This window comes from Aptenodytes patagonicus, chromosome 22, assembly GCF_965638725.1.
Source record: "Aptenodytes patagonicus chromosome 22, bAptPat1.pri.cur, whole genome shotgun sequence".
NCBI classification, from domain to species: Eukaryota; Metazoa; Chordata; class Aves; order Sphenisciformes; family Spheniscidae; genus Aptenodytes; species Aptenodytes patagonicus.
In genome coordinates, this window is record NC_134970.1 from 2,988,509 (window position 1) to 3,007,341 (window position 18,833).

Below are 18,833 nucleotides of genomic sequence, written 5' to 3' on the forward strand. Positions count from 1 at the left end.
TCTTGTTTTCCACCACGTTTCGCAGGAGCGTACTAAAGGAAGTGGAGGCATTTATTGACTTTCTGAGAGAAAGTGACACTTGCTAAGCAAAGCAATGACATCACTTGTTTTACAGCCTGAAGGATCTCGAAGGGAATTACAGCAACGTCTGAACTGCAGTCATCTCTGGGATGGAAGAAGCCGGCTGATTAACAACGTGCAGAAACATGACGTTGCATGGTAGAACACGATCGGAAGAAGCAGTCTAAAATGGCAATAAGGAATTTAGGCATCAACAGGCAAAAATGAAATCACTCAGGTTGGAATTTGGCCAAGGAACAGGGATCAAAGCCAGCAGTGTGAATGATCTGCATTTACTGTAATATAGTCAGATAGTAAATACTTGGCTAAAACACCTCAGAGAGCCCAAAGCTGAATCCCGTCAGGAAAGCTCATCACATGATCAAGACAAGATGTTAACGATTCTTTAAACACTGCATTCAAAGCCGTATTCACTGCACCAGCAATAACCGCGCTCACTATTTTTCAGCGAACTATTCCCATAGGCATTCGGGCTGTGACCATCCCCATGAATCTCTCTTGCATTTGTACAGCAAAACCCGCTGGCTCTCTGCTGTGGAATTCAACAGACAAGTATTTTAGGCACAGACAAGCCATCATCACTGTATGAAACTGTCCCCTTTCTCCTTCAGCATATTGCAGGGGCTCGGAAGGCTTTCAAGAAATAACCACTTTGTTGCTTTTCACAAATGACAAGTGGCTCCATTTTTTTCTTACCATTTTAACAGACTCGGGCCCCCATTTCCCAGCTGAAAGGGTGGAAGGCTTGGAGGGAACAGTATGCTTTTTTTTAAGCTTTTTTTTTTTTTTTAATCCCCGGAGAGATTAACAGTTGTGTTTACAATGCAAAATGAACAGTCCTATTCAGCAGTTACGGCTCACGCTTCTAGCTATTAGGTAGCATTGATTCACTCCTGCAAGTATCAGAGAAACAGCGAATTCTGCTCGTAGAGCCTTATTTGCTCTGCAAACACAGCTATCATGCAACGCTGCATGTGGCTACAGGGCTAAACAAACAATGAATCGAGGCACCAGTTGAATACGTGCCCCTCCTCACGTCTCAAGGCATGGAGACAAAAGTCAGACCCAACAAAAGCTCACCAGCGTAGCCCATGTGCCAAGCAGCCCTCTCCACCGGCCAGCAGTGGGTCTCTGTTTTGGCCAGCTGATGTGCTCCCTCCCAAGCTCCAGCACAGAGGAGGGGCAGAGGAAAGTAGCATGAGCTGCCAAGACCGCTGCGCGCAGGCGATGGGAGAGATTTCTGTCCCTCCATGGTGCACATTCTTGGGCAAACAGGAGCTCAGCACAACCTGAATTCCTCCTCCGCTCCGAATTTCCTTGGCAGGGCCAGAGCCGGGTCCTCGGGAGGTGTACGGAGGGGGAGGGGGAGAGATCTGGGGCTGTTCTGGGGAGTCAGAGGGAAATTACAGCACGCTGGGGATGACTCTAACATACACCAAGGGCAATGCTGAATTTTCTGCAGCAGCTGGGAATCCTATCGGGGCAAGGTCGGAGAGGCAGGGAAGGATATCAGCCCCCGACCACCAAATGAACGTCTCCCTGGCTGCTCAGCTGTCGGCATGAAATCCTCCCTGGGGTAACAAGCTCCCAGACACTCCCTCCCCATGACAGATGCTGCAAAGCACAGTCTGAGTGCCCGGGTAGATTAGTTCAGATGGACAGAGGCTGCTCTGAGCTGCAGCGAGGACCGGCATGGTCCTGCAGAGCCGGGGCCACATACTGCTCAGCCTCTGCGTTGGGCAGTGGACCCTGAGCGGTTTGCACAATTACTCTCCCCAAAAGGCGAGTGATGAGGGGAGAAAGCAAGGCCAGCTCTCCTCCCTCCACGTTTGCCTCCTGCCGCTCAGCTCTGCTATTCAGGGGGCCTGACATTTCCCTCCTACACAGGGAGCAAAGCCCCTGCCAGGAGGTCAAGGTCCTGCAGGGAAGGGAGTGCAATCAATTCATATTAATCTACAGGAGCCCTGTAGCAAACAGCAAGACCATCATCCTAGGGCAGCGACTGCGCTGGGCATGATTGAAAAGGGAACTTTGGGTCTCCAGGGAGTCAGTCCATCCTCGCATTGCAATTTTTTTCCTCCTGTACTACTGACTTCCATGATTACAACAAATGTAGTACACCAGGAATGTGATTACGGCAGCCAGGAGATCACTGTCCCCCCTTCTCACGTCTGCAGTTTGGAGGAGGCTTGGGAGGAAAAACGATCCTGTAGAAATGCTCAAGACTGGCTTCCACTCCGGCTCTGACCCTCTCGGCATGCCTCGGTTTCCCCAGCTATAAATCAAGAATGACAACGCATCCTTCCTCCCTTCCAGTTTGCTTGCATCTTCCTCGGCTGTGAGAGCCTTGCAGGCAGAAGCCTGGTTTGTGGAGTGTACAGCACCCAGCACAGCAGGGTTTCTATCCCTCATTTGCAGCATTGCAATTACTCCTTGGTAAGCTGTTAAGAGACAACGACACAGGGAAAGCACAAGCCACGTGGAGCACGTACAGATCTCTGAGACTCAGACAGACATGAAGATACCCTGGGAAGGGTGAATGCTGTGGAAAACTTCCTGCAAGCCCAGCCTTTGGAGACTTTATAACCTGTACTTGATGCATGGGTGAGAGTGGGAAGGAAAGCTGTTTTGCTAGATGCGCATTTCCACTCTTGTTTGTCCCAGTCCTGACAATGAGCTCAGTAACAAGAGCAGACAAAGGAGGTTTGTTCTGCCTTTGTATATTTTGCCTTTCTCTGTGTCCGCAGCCCTGTGCGGTGCAGTCAGCAGTTCTCACTTGGCTCTTCCCTTCCCGGCTCTTGGTGAGATCAGGGCAGCTCTGAAGAAGGCATTAAAATGACGGTCATTATTCCAGCAGCCTCAAAACACTAGGCACTTATTCCTCAGCCGAGGCTAACCTGAGAAAAGTGTCCAGTGTTTGCCTGGAACAACAATAGACTGCTAATAGCCAGTTCGTCCACCACAGACATCCCAGTCACGGGTGGGAGCTCAGTGCTCACATTGTCTGGGAGCTGTGCTGAGCTGCCCTGAAGGTGGTCGTGTCAGTGTTCCTATGGTACATTCATTGTCTTCAGGGGATGAGCGGTCCGGACTCGCAGCCGCTGTAGATCAGCAGATCCCCTGCCCCAACCCATCCATCACTGCTGGTTTGCACCAGAAGGGCAGGCAGCTGGAAATGAGTCTCAGCAAAAGTGCAGGACTTTTCCCCCTGGAGCCCAACACAACTGCGTTTGGCTCTGAGACGGAGACGCTCCCTTTGATACTCAGTTTTGCTATGGCAGCTATCTAAGTTATTGAGGCTTAATTTAGGGTCGCTCGGGAGTTCAGGGCGTGTGTCCCACTGGCCGCGTTCACCATGACGGCAGCACTGTCTCACTCATACGATGGTGCTAGACCATGACCCAGGAGACCCGGGCTGTAATGTGATGCTTGGGAGCAAAGAGCTGTGCTGGGATTACTGGGGCAGCAGCACTTTACAGCTCAGGTATGCTCCTGGAGGTGCTGCTGATCGGCTGCATGATGTTTAGCCATTCTCTCCCCTTTTCCATGACTCACTTTCTCCTTTCATCCTTTTGTTACACAGCGGGCACGTCCTTCACAGCAAGCATCGCACTATGTGTAGACCAAGCTCCTAGCACAGTGAGCTACAGCAATATCAACACAAGTAATTACTGAAGAGGAACATTACCAGCAAAGGCCAGCCTGGCACTCGCCTTTTATGACACTCAACAGATTATTGACTGACAATTAACTAACACAACCCAAGCTGCATCCGAGGCAGATTGGCTCTGCCTGCTACACCGCAGGGACCTCGCTGTGAAGCCTGCCTGCTCACAAGCCCCCTGGAGACCTGATGTCCTGTGCTGCCCTCTCCCAGCATCACCTCCCCGTTACCTGGCTGTCATGTCACGCCCCAAAAGTGACAGAGGCTCCTGAATATACAAGCACGACCAAGAAAGTGTTCACGGATCCTGCTGAATGAAAGACACTCCAGAAAGACAAACCAAGCACTGTCGTCCCCGCAGCTGGCAGCCAGCGTTCCCAGGTGGCTGGGAGAGACAGCAAAGAGGGTGCCAGCTTCCAGCTGCCAAAGAAAGTCATTCTCAGTAACACAAAGCCTCTTATTTTCTCTCCCAGGAGCGTTTAACCTGTGGCTGAGGCTGTCAGCACCTGCCCTTCCTTTATTGCTAGATGGGAAGGAGGATCCACATTACGGGAGAAGATCCCCGGTGCAGGAGAGACCAAGTCCCACTGAGCCTCTCCCGCAGCGACATCCCTGGCACACCTGCAGCTCCGTCCCGCTGGATGAAGCTGTGCAATGCTGTCATCCACACGCTCACACAGCATGGGGTACGTAGGGTCTGCTGGCTTCTTAATTGCTATTTTCTTTCCTCCTTTCCCTTTTTTTTTTTTTTTTTTTTTTAAATTAGAGCTTTCGTTCTTTCCCCAGCCCACGCAGAGCTCCCAAAGCTGCAAGCTTGTCTACAATTGCCATGCAGACAAGAGCTCGTGGAAAGCCAGGATTCACTTTCCCTGCAGTGGTCAGGAGGAGCCAGGATAAGTTGTCGCCTTCTCTCTTTAACAGAAAATACTGGAATTTTCCTCCTGTCACCCACGATTTCATTTTCCACCTAAGATCTCTCTTTCTGGCACATGAGAACAAGGCTGAAAGGACAGTATCAGTGCAAGATGAGGACTGGGGGTAATTAATTTCTTCAGCTGCAGTGTGGAAGGCAGACACAGGAGTCAGCTTTGACCTGCTGCCCAGGGGTGTGATCACAGCTCAGCTGGCATCACGCTGCCTCAGCTCCGCAGGGACAGCTGAGCAGAGGGATCACACAGTTCTGCTGCCCGGGTCCCCTTTCTAAAAGCATTTCTAGGGAGGGTATTTAAAGAAACAGAAATTACATCCTGTACACCCGACAGTCGCGTGGAATTTGTGAAATGCAGCTACCTCTGGTGCAAAGAAAAGGAAGGGGGACAGCAACCAGCGCACAACGAAAAGGTGAAGAGAAGAAATGAAAGCCAGATCCTCGTGAAAAGTCTTACCAGAGGGACCCTGGTATCAAAGGATCTTGACAGGACCAAATTTCCCAGAAAAACAGAAAACAGTTTTCATATAAACAGAAGCACAACATTTATAAGAAGCAGCACCACCACAAGCACTCAAAGCAATTAAGAGCTCGGCTCTTCGCCATGCATTTTCTAGGAGACTAGAAATGCACAGGTAGGGAGCTTGCCTTGCTCTACCCTGATAAACCACACTTAAAAAAGGGCTGAGACCTCTGCCAGTTATGCTCTACAATCCGTAAATACCTGGATTTCTATGCCACCCAACCCTGGCAATGGGAGGAGGAGCTAGGGAGGCTGTACAAACAGCTTCATACAGGATTAATGCTCCTTCCTTCCCCAGCAAGCTCCCAGCTCAGATCCAGCAGCTCCTTGGAGCCAACACTGCTAATAAACCAGCCCCCCATCTCCCTCGGGCAGATCTTTCTGCAGCAACGCGAAAAGAAATGAATGAAAGGGGACGGTGTTCCTGACCTACTGCTCCCCACTCCAGCACAGTTTACAGTACCAGCTACGGACTGGGTTTCTCCCCAGGACCGTGCTCTGGAGCAGCGGTACCACTGTTTGGCATTAGGCACATAAAACTCTTTGCAGTAGGGTCTCAAATCTGTTTTATTTAAGGCTCTGGAATAGTCACATGGTAGTAAGGTAGTGAGCAAACACTGCAAGTCTACTTCCCTGCCAAGGATTGCACTAATCTGGTATTTAATCTTAAACCACTTGTGCACCCATCCCTGGAGGGCTTTGCGCACGTGTGTGTTTTTATTTCTCCCTCAGATGTGAGGGAAATGCAGCCACACAGGTAGGGAGCATGACGAGCCAATGCTTGAGGAATCAGAGGATTTCAAAGCACAGCACAAACTGTAATTACTTTTGGCATCCCCATCTCCCCCATAATGGGAAGAGTAATGCTGCAATATCTTTTATCCGGACCCTTCCCTATCACGATTACCGCAGTGGTGCTTAGAGCCCCAGCCGGGGGTGAGATGCGCAGGTGGGCACCCGTGTGATCCTTCTGGCTTGGCTTTGCTTCCCAGATCCAGAGCGCACACCTCATCCTCACGATGAGAGAAGGGATTGCTCAGGTCCTCGCTCCAGCTGGTGATCAGGGACTTCTGCTCTACTAAGCTGCTGTCAAGGCTGGAGGAAGGCAGGAGATTTAAAAAGCCTCCGGAATCAAGAGGTGGCTGCCAGGGATCCCAGTGTGATAAGAGCACTGTTTTGAGGCAGCGAACTTGGCAAGAGCTCCGTGTTGCTGCCTAGATGCCAGGCTTTGAGACACCCTTGCATCAGCCTGAACAGCCTCCAGGGATGGTTCTCCCTTGCCCCTGGCCCGTGCACATGCACCACCTTGGAAGCTGACAGCGCTTTGCCTGCCTCGGGGGGATGCACGACTTGTGCCCTGCTGCTACAAACTCTTAAAGCTGGTCCTGTACAGTAGGATTTCACCTGCTCTCCTGCCCCCTGTGCTCTCTCCCCTCTCCCCATTTCAATGTTCAAGTTTTTCTCCATAACCTGAAGGGAGCCAAGTGGCCCTGTCATTCCTTCTCTGGCTTCTCAGATCTCAGCGCTGATACCGCCGCCAATAACACTACACTCCTTATTTCCGAACATGAAGCATTTCCACTTTGCAAAGAGCCAGGGGGTGGGCAACAGTGAAAACCAGACATTGTCTGGGCCACATGCAGGGAAGGAATAATGCAGAAACAAACACCAAAAGAGATTTTCACAGTAGCAAATGTCTCAGGGAACAACTAGTGAAAGCAAATGAAGCGGATCCTCAAATAGTCCTGCTCCACTTAGGATTTGACTAGCACAATCGACATTAAATGAGGGGCTCCCCCAGATGTATGGCAGCTCCTGAGATCTGGGGGTTGCCAACCAGCTTGGACGTGTGCCCATATGGCAAAAACCTTCTCAGTAACTGTCTTGCCTCCTCCATCAGCTTCCTTAGAAAGAGCTGGGAGAGCAGAAAGACAGGAGGCTGGTCTGAGATGCAGACGCTCCCTCCCCTTTGCTCCTCATCCTGATGTCCTCTGGTGTACCTCCCTCCCCCTGGGCAGCCCAGGACAGGGATGTGCTTGCAGATCAGACTGTCCTGCTATGTCCGTGCTGTACCTCCTCTGCTCAGGAAGCTCCTTATCAGGTATTTTGCACCAGCAGCACCATTTTCCTTAAACACAGGGATGCTACAAGGAGGCTGTGGGATTGCCCAAGAGCCCAGCCCAAGCCCTGTGATGGCGCAAGCTCTCCAGGATCCCAAACCCGGTGAGATGCTGCCTTCCAGGAAACCTCTGTCCCTGCGAGAGCAGCACACGCTTGCAGGGCACCCTCGGCCATCCTTCTGCACTGCCTGGAGACACCTACCTCCCTAATATCCTTACCCCACCACAGCTAAGCACCACCATGACTACGACATATTCATGTTAAACCAAACGTGGACACGTCTGGATACCAAATAGAGATATCCCAGATGAAACATGTATAAACAGATTAAGCATGCCTCAGTGCCTGCAAACCTCTGCTCACTTCCCTATGGAGGGCAACATTTCATGCATATCTGGGAACTCGACAAGCGCACACTGTTTAGATAAACCTTGTTCCGTGTTAAACTGTAAATAACATCTGTTTCACCAAGCCAAGCCCCAGCTCGCCACTCGGTGTCCTGAAAGTTGCAATGTCAGTCACGGGAATGGCAGACAAAGCAAGTATATTTGGTGTTTTTTAAAATAAAGAATTTATCTCTTTTTTTTTTTAAGCTCATTTTTCCACTTCTCTCTTCACTCCCAACCCACCTCCCCCCTGCACTTTAAAAACTATCGCAACTCTCATTGCATACTGGTTGAGTGTCCCACAGAGCTGCCCGCAGCTCTGGTGTCCTTGACAAGCTAGATGGGTTTCTGCACGAGCCTTGGAAACTGCAGAGATAACAGAGCCCAGCATGAGATAGAGTGAAAGAGAGCGAGGGAGAGCGATCTCTTGCAGGAAAACACATGGTTGGACTCACCAGTCCTTGGACACTGTTAGGAAGAGATAAGTGCTGGGCTGCAACACGCGTTGACCCGTGGCCTGCAGTCCACTGCCCTTTTGTAAGACATAAGAAGCACGCCTGGAAAAAATTTCAAATATAGCCCCCTCCACCCCCCAAATCAAAACACAGACATATTTCCATGTGGTTTTCAGTAACAGGCGACGAGAGTCAAGACGACTCAAAGCTCAGAAAGCGAGATGAAAAGGGACTACATCAAGCAGGGCTGTTCAAAGCTCACTTGGTTGTATTCAATTCTACTCCCCTCCTGCCTCGCAAGCTGATAAGCTGTATGCTTCATAGGAAACGCTCGAGATAAGAAAGGATTATAATCCTGAGACCCAAAGAGACGAGAGATTTGGCCTACGTTCACACAGCAGAGCATCAGCTGAGCTGAGGTGCCCCCCTCTCACCGCCGCACCAAATTCTTATCTGGTTTAATACTGGTGGGGTTGCTTGTACACACCGCAACTAACTGCACTTGCAATGCTGCTATCATAGTGCACAATTAATCGTTAATAAGAAGGGATTGAAAGGGATTAAGTACTTAAATAGAACATATGCTGCTAATGGTAATTTATAAAAACACGCCTTCTCCCAAAGATACTGTGTCATGTTTTCCTGGAATTAAAATGACTCAATCGGACCTTTTCTCTGCACCTCCTGCACAGAGGAAATACCTGTTTCCATCGCTGCGTAGCTGCAGCCAGGGCCTGAGAGGAATCCGACAGCACGACGGGCACCTCTGCACATCCCAGCCACGGCTCTCCAGGGACAGGGCAGCAACAAGAGCGACGGGAAAGCTCCTCACTGCTATTGCTCTTTCCAGGGGCTTTGAGAGTTATTGCTAAAGCAGGAGAATCATGGAGGCAGGGAGGGAGGTGAAGGTGGTATTGGGAGGTGTGTGCTGGGGTGTTGTGATGGTTCATTTAATGGAGAGAGCAGTTTGGACGAGACACAAAACAACCCCTGGGTATGACCAAAAAGAGCATTAAAACCACTGGTTCTGCCTCCTCCTCAGACTCCCAGGCAGGTAATGTTGCTTCTCTGTCTCACACACACCAATTTACATTGCAAATGGTGTTTGCAAATTCCTGCCTAACCCAGGTACTAGGAAGGCTGCCCAGGTGCCGCCAGACTATCCGCAGCCTTTCTGGGACTCTTCCAAAGAGCTGAAATGGCTCCGAGGCGCCTGGTCAATGCAAGGACCGCGGGGCTCAGACTACCACTCCTGCAGCTTCAGGTCCCCGTGTCCCCATCTCCCTTTGGCTACGGGCACAGCAGCAGCTCTTGATGCTGACGATGATTTGTGATGGCCCCGACAGCCCATCCTCCCCCACCTCAGACCCACGTCGGAGAAGTTTTCTGCCTTGAATCAAAAACCTAACCAGCGGAAAAACAAACCCCTTGGCTCCTCTGACCAGGGCAGTCTGAGGCATCCCTTAGAGGTTTCTTGCCTCGACCACACAAGCCTACAGTGAGTCTTGGCCCTGCAGAGGTTTCCTCTGCACTGGGCAGCATTTCAGACTTTAGCTCTTCCTCAAAAAAGAAAATATGCCAGCTGATGGACTAAGGCGCTGTGCAGGTTCTTCCCCTGCTCCGTCTGAGGCTGCTGTGAGGGGTGACATGAGCTCGGCGCTGTCCCCCAGGTCCCGTGGACCCCAAAGACAGGCAGCTCTGCTCAGCACACCCATCCCGAGCGGGCCATGGGGACCGACACCATCGCATCCTGCGCAAGAGGTCCCTGCAGCCCGTGGCACTCCGGTGCGGCACTGCTGGCAGAGCAGCTCCCCGTCTGTGCCGAACCTGCTCCTGGGATGAACAGAGGCTTTCAGCCTCCGGGGTTGCTAATTCACCTCCTCTGGCCAGTGCCATGCTCAGGAAATACACAATATCAATGCCTTTATTGTAGAGGCAGATTGCGAAGGCTGCAAAGGCTCACCCCTAGATGTGGTCATCTTCAAGCAGGACAGGGAACATTGGCAGACCTGCAAAAGAGGTCCTCCTCGCAGCCACAGTCTGGGATGTAGCTGTTCCCTGTTCTGGACTAACACTGGCCTTCAGTCCCCTAATGGCAAACATGAAAAGCAAACAGCGCACAGAGGCATCCAGCCACAGGCTGACTTGTTATGTCCCTTCTGAGAGCTCGATGGGCAGGGCTGTAAGTCAGATACAACCTCAATGGGCAAAATACAAAGGACAGATAAGAAAAGGCTGGGATTTGTGAGATACGGTTTGTTCCGACTGCCTATACTTCCTGTATCCTGTGGCACAGTGATTACTGTGCCGTAATTAGTTAATAATTACAAGCTGACCAAACCTCAGGAATATCTGCAGCGGAAGGAGCAATATATGCTTTAGTCTGAACACAGATTTTCCTTATTGGTTCTCCCTTGCACTTAAATCACTGCTCCAATTCGAGGCATGGAGAACAGATGCCAGAAAGGTTGTTGTGCCTACAGTAACACAGGAACGGTTCCTCGCCCTTCTGTGATCACTGTTCGTTCAAGGATAGCCAAGCATTTCACTAATACCAACTGTACCTCAGCCTAGCAGTGAATTTGGCTATTATCCCCCCCCCGAGAGAGGAAATATGGAAGTGCAGGGACGGGATGGGACTCACCCAAGGTCAAATAGCAAGTCAATGGCACAGCCAGGAAAAGAGGCCAGGAGATCTGGCCCTGGATCCTACCTCCAAACCGCTACTGCAGCACCCTTTCCTTTGGTCTGTTGTTTATAGATCACTGCTGCCCAGATCTACTGTATCAGGACTGGATCCCAAATTTCTGAAGCACACTCTCTAGCAGGTCGCTGGCGATGCTGGTACTGCAGAAATGAGCGGTAGTTTCTAGTTCTCTGTGTTATCTGGGTGACAGCAGAGATGGCACAAGCACACATTACAGAAGAGATCCTACTACAAGACTAGAGAGGATTTGTGACACTCACAGCCTTGACCGGTGACAAAATTGCCGTGTCTCGTGCTGCTGTGGGTCTACTGACTCCAGTGGAGCAATGCTGATTTACACCACTTGAGCACCTGGAGAAGTAAGGCAGAAAGCGGAATTTAACCTACCAACATGGGCAGAGGCAACAGGAGGACGCATTTTCTGGGTGAAAAGAGATCACTTCAGCTGCTGTTATACTCTTCAAACCAGATTTTTAAAGTCCTAAATAAAAAACCAAACCAAAACGAAGTGCTATCGAAGATCCCTGTAGGTCCCCGGCTGCATCTTTGGGTATCTATAGATCAGCAGCATTTGCTCCAGCACGGGCTCGGTGCATAAGCTGCCAGCGTAAGAAGCTTTCCACCAAATAATTCAAGTCATACTAGAAGGCATAAAATCAAGCTCCAGGTGATGTTCCACGCTGGAATACAGAAAAAACCCAACACCGATGAATTTATCTGTATGTGCATGTTCACGAGCGCAGAGTTAAGGCTCCCGTTCATAAACCTTGTCAGATTTAGCAACTAAAAAAAGATACGGCTTCAAGAGTGGGCAGGGCTGGGGAGAAGCGGCTACGAGGGAGAAGCGACAGCGGGGGGGGTTTGCAGCTAAATCTAACTGGGGTCATGAATCATAACCCCTGAGCGACCAGCATATTAACACTTACCAAACAATTAAATAGACCGAGTAAAAATAAACTATTTAAATCAAAATAGAGAAATAGCAGAAATAAATGGAATGTTTGGAACGTTTCTGCTTCCCAAAAAAGGCACATTTTGATTTCTTCAGAGGTTTCAGTGTTTATGGTCAGCTTCAACAGCCTCTCCTTTTTAATTTAGCAATTCAATTAAAAGTCACCAAAACAACAGCAGCACCCCATGAAACTGGTCAAATCCAGCCCCCTGCCCCACTCCAAAGTCCCCAGCTGGGGAAATTTGGGTTGTTTTAAAGGAAACAGCTGAGCATTTCAGAGGTTGGAGAAGAAAGAGAGGGAGGGGGAGAGGGTTCATGTAGAAGTCTTCAGTAATAAAAACATTACTGCATGGCAGGTCATGAGCAAAAACTGAAAGGGTGCCCAAAAGACAAATAAAATTCACAGCACCCCAGACCGCAGCGAGAGACGGGCTGTTAGCTACAGACCAGCACAACACAGCACACGCTGGAGGGAGTATTAGACCTCAGGTTTGAGATCCAGTGCCGTCAGTGATGGGACCTTGCTAACACCAGGAATATGCTCCTCGCCTCAGTTTCCCACCTGATAAATGAAGACGATAGTACTAGCTCAAGGGTGGTGCGAGGGTGAATTGTTTGGGTGTAATTAACAAAATTAAAAAGTAACAAAATTACTGGATTGAATGCACCATTAATTGGCAATGAAGTGTCTTCATTAGCAACGCCCTCCCTTCCAGGTGCACCCAGAAGCTGTGCACCTTCCCTTCCCCATGCAGTAATGAAAGGGCAGTAAACCCAGCGCCACTCCATCCTGTTTGCTTCCTCCTCTGTGCATCACAAGCAGTAACAGCTCTGATGATACCATGTGTTCCTGCAACGCTGGCAGAGGTGACTGGTACCAGGCACTGACAGCTCTGTTTCAGAAATTTGCTACTCAAATAATTTATTATTTTTGTTACGGTAGTGCCTGTTGGCCCCAGAGATTGAGGACTGACTGCGCGAAAGGCAGCGATGAGAAATTGTCCCTGCTTCAAAATGCCCCTGATTTAAATCCACAAAGGAAGATAAAAGGGAAGCAGAATACAGGGCCAGGCTCACAGCAGGTCAGCGTCAGACCCAGGCTGTCTGTGCACATTTGTCTCCACCAGAGCTGCTCTGGGAGACCTGGTTCCCAAAAACCAATGAGCATCCATCTTTGAAAACAGCAGGTCAAACATCTCTCTGTTCCACAGTGTGAACACTTTTAGAGGTATTTATCCTCTCAGCACCCTGGTGTGGCAGGGACGGTACCTGATGCAAGACGGGAGCACAGAAAAGCCACAAGCAAAAACAAAAGAGCTGGTGCTGACATCTGGATCCGACTGAGGCAAGTGCCCCAAGGCCTGGAGCATCCTTCCGCTTCACGAACTGTATTCCCGCAGGTCCTGGCTACACTTGAAAATGTGGTGCATTACGCGTTTAGCACATGAGTGAGAATTTTAACAAGAGCCCAGCTGCTGCTCGGGTGTGAAAAGAAATGGTCAAATTTTCAGCAGAGATCAGCCCAGTGGGCAGGCATGCTGTGCTGAAGATATGTGGACATTTCCCAGTGGGAATGTGGCGTGCCTAGCCTGCCTGCAAAAATCTAGCCTTAATTGTGGTGGCTTGGAGCTCATCCCTAAAACAGCGAGGAAACCCAGAAGGCAAGAGAATACTGAACTCAAGTTGTGATTGGAGATACAGCAAGAACAAGCCGCATGAAAGGAGGGAGGCGAAGAAAGAACAAGAGAGGTGAGAGATTGCAGTGGTGTCAGAAGCACAGATGAACCCCAGCCACCTCTGAAGGCTTGCTAGCTCTGCTCTGTGGCTTGAAAATAATTTCACACCAGCTTCTTTTCCAGCCAGGCTGGCTAGACAAAGATATGAGCTAAGACTGTGAGCGACTGAGCAAACAAGCAGCAGATGAGCAACACTGGCTGCAGGCAAAACGCTACCTGAAAAGAAACCTTGATTAGAAATGTAAAGAGAGAGGAAAAGATGCTCCATCTGATTACAGATCGACTCTGCAAAGTTAATTGTTCACCAGATTGTAATCTGGGCTTTCGCATCTACATTAATCAACAGGTTGCTTTCTGCTATCAGTTTTCCCTTTACAAAAAGCAGAAGCAAGTTAATTCAGAGGAAAGCAAACCCAGCAGGTCAAACCTCTGCATGGACAGAGTTTGCTGAAAGCAGTTGAAGGGCCTTTTTAAATAGAGACCTTTTACTGTTTTCCTACCTGTAAAGATGCAAACCGAGACCATGTCATCAACCAGAGCTGACCTTTTGGGGTTTCAGTACACTAATTACCCAGAGTGAAACTCACTCCAGGCTGGGTTGAGATCTTTTCTGAACTCTGTAGCTGGCCCCAGAGTCAAGACCCCCTGTCCTGTTGCCTGGAGAAGCTGCTTTAAGTTTGCCTCAATTGCCCTGAGCATGGAAGGAGAATTTGGGAGGCTCTTACTGAGTATAAACCCTCCTGGAAACTCTTACTATTATTTGGACATGACTCCAAACATGTGTCCCAGATTTTCTGGAGATTCTCAGACCTCCTGGCCCAAACCTCAGGTCTGTATGGAAGCCAGAGGAATGTCTCAGGGTTTACAAGGATTGACCATACATTCATTTCTCTCCAGAAGGCCAGACCAAGGGGATGGTCTCAGTGGAAACTGCAACGTGGATATTTTAATGCATACACAACATATGGAAAGTACATATACAGGTTTCTGTCTCACCAAGTGGCAGGGTGCAGCACAAAGGACAGAGGGAACGGAGGGATCCTCACGGACTTGGGAGATCAAAACCCAGCTCCCTGTGCTACCACAGGCTCCCCGTTGCACCTTGAGCAAGCCATTTTATCTCTCCACTTTCCCATATGCAAAATGAAGCTGCCTTCATCTATCTTGTCTAGTTACAGTGCCAGCAACAGAAGGCAAAAACTGTCTCCTCCTGCACCCATGCTCTTGGCACAGCAGGGCTGCACCGCAGCCCGTGCCTAACTGTGATAAACAAGACAGCAACAATGGCAATAAATGCATACGAAAGGCAGCAGCTGAAGATTTAAAGCAGCTAGTTTGGAAGCCAGTAAAAAGCAGCCAGGCACGTCAGCTGCATTTCAGTCACCTGTAACGTATGAATATGTGACACCATCACTTCACTCTTTGTCACTCGCTTGCCAGCGAAGCCTGTCTGAAGGGTCCATTCAAGGGACCAAAAGAATGCTTGTTTAGTGAAAGGGGCCTTCACAGCATTGAGACAAGTATTTTAGTGCTTCCACGCCTATCCCTGCCAGCATCCCAAAGCTCTATAGATCTCAGGGAGCAAACCTCCGAGACAAAGCAAGGTCAAGTGTTAACAGACGGGGGAACTCAGACATGGGGATAAGGTGACGTGTCCAAGGTCAGACAGGATCCGTGGCCTGGCCAGGGACAGGGTCAGATCTCCAGAGTCCTGTTCTTTAGTTACAAAATTTCCTCTCTTTTCCAAGCAGTATAAGAGAGGAGAAACTCCCAGCCACTGCTGGGGAGGTTGTTCCACTACTCATTTATTAATTGCCCTCATCTGGACATGGTACCAATACTTTCCTACATTAGTGAATATGTCTGGGCTCTTGGAAACAAAGCTGTGAAATCTGCAAAACCTCCCATCAAAAGTGGTCCCACCTGGAGAATGGGCACCAAAACTTGCACAGAAGTCTCCTGGCATGACAAAGAGAGTCTAAAAATCAGCAAACTGTGAGCTGGATGCCTCACACATACACACACACAGATGAAGTTTCACGGACGGGGTGCCAGCTGGTGAACCAGGTGCCCTCCTTCTATTCCTGTCTCTGCTCGTTCTTTGCATCAGGCTCTTGGACACGTCACATCCCATCGATGTACTTGATTCTTCTCCAGGGAGGAAAGGATGCTCTGGACTACAAGTGCACTTTGAGATCTCAGCGTGCCACCACTGATGTGTTCCCGCCAACACTAACTGACCGATTATCTAATGGCCTGGTGTTTGCATCGAGGGAATCTTTTCAGGATCGTGGGAACTGGTTTTCATGACCTCTCCACAGATGGGGTGACCCAGATGCCCTGTCAATGCCTCGTGAGGCTGGAAAACAAGACTCTGCCTGCATTTACCACATTTCAGCTCTGTGTGTTAGCACATGTTGCAGATCTACATGCTGCCCCATTACCACTGAGGAGGAAATTAATGCTATTTCCTTGCAGGAAGAGGGTCCTGTCCGAAGGCACCTGCCCTTTCACAAATCTCATCCGGAGGCACTAACTTTCTGCCTGCTGCTTGTTCAAAGCGCTTCCCCTTCAGGCGCCTTCTCCTACCCCCAGCACATGCACATCGCACCATTCATTTGGTTGATGCAGAGCACAAAAAAAACCCAATGCCAGCAGCCCCAGGCCTGACCCTGATGCTTTCTTCTTTTTAGAGCTAATGCCACCATTGTGCCCACCAGCCAGCATGCTCGTTCCAGTTTGTTTTCATGGAGAGAAAAAACAGTTTATTAAAGCCTGACTTTACAGGAGCTAGTGCTGGCACGGCAGGGAGACCAGCTCTCAACGGGCGGTCTTGTCTGGGGAGCTCCTTGCCAGCGAGGAGGGGGACAGGCATTCTAGGGGCAAGTTCTCCACACCCCTGGGAACTCGTCAGAGCAACAGGCGTGTTGGAGAGATGCAGCTGATACCGACAGCCACAAAAAAATGCAGCGCAAGGAGAATGCCATGCTGCCGGCCAGCCAGCAGCAGGACTCCAGCCTGAGCAGGGGAACCCTGGGTGTCAGGCCCCCTGCAAGCCCCCCTGGAAACTTTTGCCCTGGAGACAGAAGGGTCCCTCCCAGGTCCTTCACAGAGGGACCCATGCCAGGGGTGTCTACCAAACGGCGCATGTTGGAGAAGTCGATAGCGAGCGAAGGGTTGACCAGGGCTCCCTAAACCACGTTTAGGACCAAAACACGCGCAGGGATCTCCTCCACCGGGGAACAGACAGGTATAAATTCTTGCTGCGTTTGGTACAGAGCTGAACCCTCCCTCACCGTATCTCCAACTGTAGCTATCCCCTCCCCTAGCACTTTCTGCCCAAACAGTCCCAAAGGCAGCGACAGTCCCGGCCAAGCGCTGCCCGGCCGGCGGGGCTGCGGGAGGGGAGGGCGGGGGGGGGGGGCCCAGCCCGCCGCGGTGTTTACCCCGGCACTCACCGGCCGCCGAGCAGGTCGCTCTCCCTCCTTCCTCCTTCCTGCCGCCGCCACGCCGGGTCCCGGGGAAGAGCCGGGGCGGCGCTCCGGGCGCCGCGGGGCCGCACCGGGCTCGGGGCGGGAGCGGGGCCGCTGCCGGTGCTGGAGCAGAAGCGGTGCCGGAGCGGGTCGGGAGCGGTGCCGGAGCCGGAGCGGTGCCGGAGAGGGTCGGGAGCGGTACCGGCGCCGGAGCGGCGCTGGAGCGGGAGCGGTGCCGGAGCAGAAGCGGTGCCGGAGCGGTGCCGGTGCCGGAAGGGGTTGGAGCGGTGCCGGAGGCGGTGCGGGTGCGGTGCTGGTGCGGGACCCGGCGCGGTGCCGGCGCTTCGCTCGGTGCGGCGCTGGCTCCTCCCCGCCGCAGCCCCGGGATAAGGAGCCCGCTCGGCCCCGCTGCCCTCGCAGCCGGCCCGGGGCCGCGCCGGGACGGCCGGGAGCGCTGCCGGCAGGAGCCGGCCCTGCTCAGGCTGCGCGGCGGGGAGCCGAGCCGAGCCGAGCCGAGCCGAGCCGAGCCGCTCTGCAGGCTGGGGAGCCGGGCACAGGCAGGCACACACGCACAAGCTCCCAGCCTCAACACACAAGTCAGGGGAGTTCCCTCCTGTGGCTCTTCCTACTCGTCCTTGAGGCTCTTGGTAGACGCGTGTGAGCGAGGGCAGCCCGTGAAATCGGGGGCGCGCTGGGGAGCCGGCAGCTCCCTTGGGCAGCCTTGGAAATTTCAGCCTCTGTCACTCCGGTGGGGTTATGTATTTAGCAGCAGCTTCACCGTCCATTCCAGCTCTTTATTGTCTTATATTTAGCCAAACACTCTCAGTTTGCCAAAAATAGACCAGCCATGGAAATAAATCAGGCTGACTGGAGGTGCCAACATTGTCTGTCTGAAACTAATTAATTTCTTATATCCCCAGCTATATTAATCCTCGCCTTCCCTCTACAGACCATCCTGCCTGTCAGTAGAGTTTTTGTAATTAGTGGGTATTATGCCTAAATCTGGGGGATGTGCAGGAGGTTTAACGTGGTGGGGGACAGCAGAGGGATGCCAGTGGGACACCTGGGCAGGGAAGGAATGAAATCCATCTACACAGAGTATGGGGAGCAGGAACCCAGAGGACACAGCAGAGCTGGTGAGGAGGAGGAACGGGGGCACAAGCTCTCTAGGGGGAAATCCTATCGCAGGGAAGCATATAGGGTCTTCTCCTTTCCAGACATCTGAGATTCCACAAGGAAGACTGTCCAGAAGACACAAATTCAGGCTTCCTTAGTTCTGCTGCTGACAGAACTCCTTTTTCCCTTTTCCTTTTTGAACGTGGGAGTCTTGGGGGACTTGCTGACTCTCATTTCTTATATTAGAACCCTCAAGCTTGCTGGGAGACACTTCGAGGAACAGGGAAGTGGTTCACAGATGGCATTGCAGAATCGTAAAAGCTGAGCCCCCGTGGGGGAAAGGGATGTTTTACCAGGCTCTCTTTTGTTTGTTCACTTTAGCCTGTCCCATGGCAACACCCAGCCAAGACCTGAAGCCCTCAGTAATGCTTGTCTGCTCTGTGAGTGGGGTAAAACCTTTGACACCAGCTCTCCAGTCAACTCATCTAGTGAGCACATGAGCTAAGACTCCTCTGAGCACACAGGACTGAATGAACAGGCTCTGAACTGGAACTGCCCCTCCAGAAGCAGACGTGGAGTTCAAGCTTGAGGCACATTGCCGCAGTTGGGGCATTACGACTTTGCAGCAGGGGTAAGACCCAGTCCTCTGTGACACAGGGCAAGCAGCTTGTTTCTCACTGCCCTGAGCAGC

General features: G+C 51.2%; 1 protein-coding gene across 4 annotated transcripts in view; it reads right to left on the reverse strand.

The window, feature by feature from the left end:
• CDK18 (cyclin dependent kinase 18) overlaps positions 1–18,833 on the reverse strand; it is a 53,333-nt gene that overhangs the window by 23,275 nt on the left and 11,225 nt on the right. The window contains exon 1 of one of the 4 annotated variants that reach the window (XR_012997021.1): positions 17,012–17,074. The exons of 1 other annotated variant lie outside the window; for it this stretch is intronic. The gene's annotated coding sequence lies outside the window, so the exon portion shown is untranslated. Of the gene's footprint in view, positions 1–10,871; positions 10,953–17,011; positions 17,390–18,833 lie in introns of those variants that run through there. 2 more of the 4 variants (XM_076358322.1, XM_076358321.1) reach the window with 2 other exon arrangements.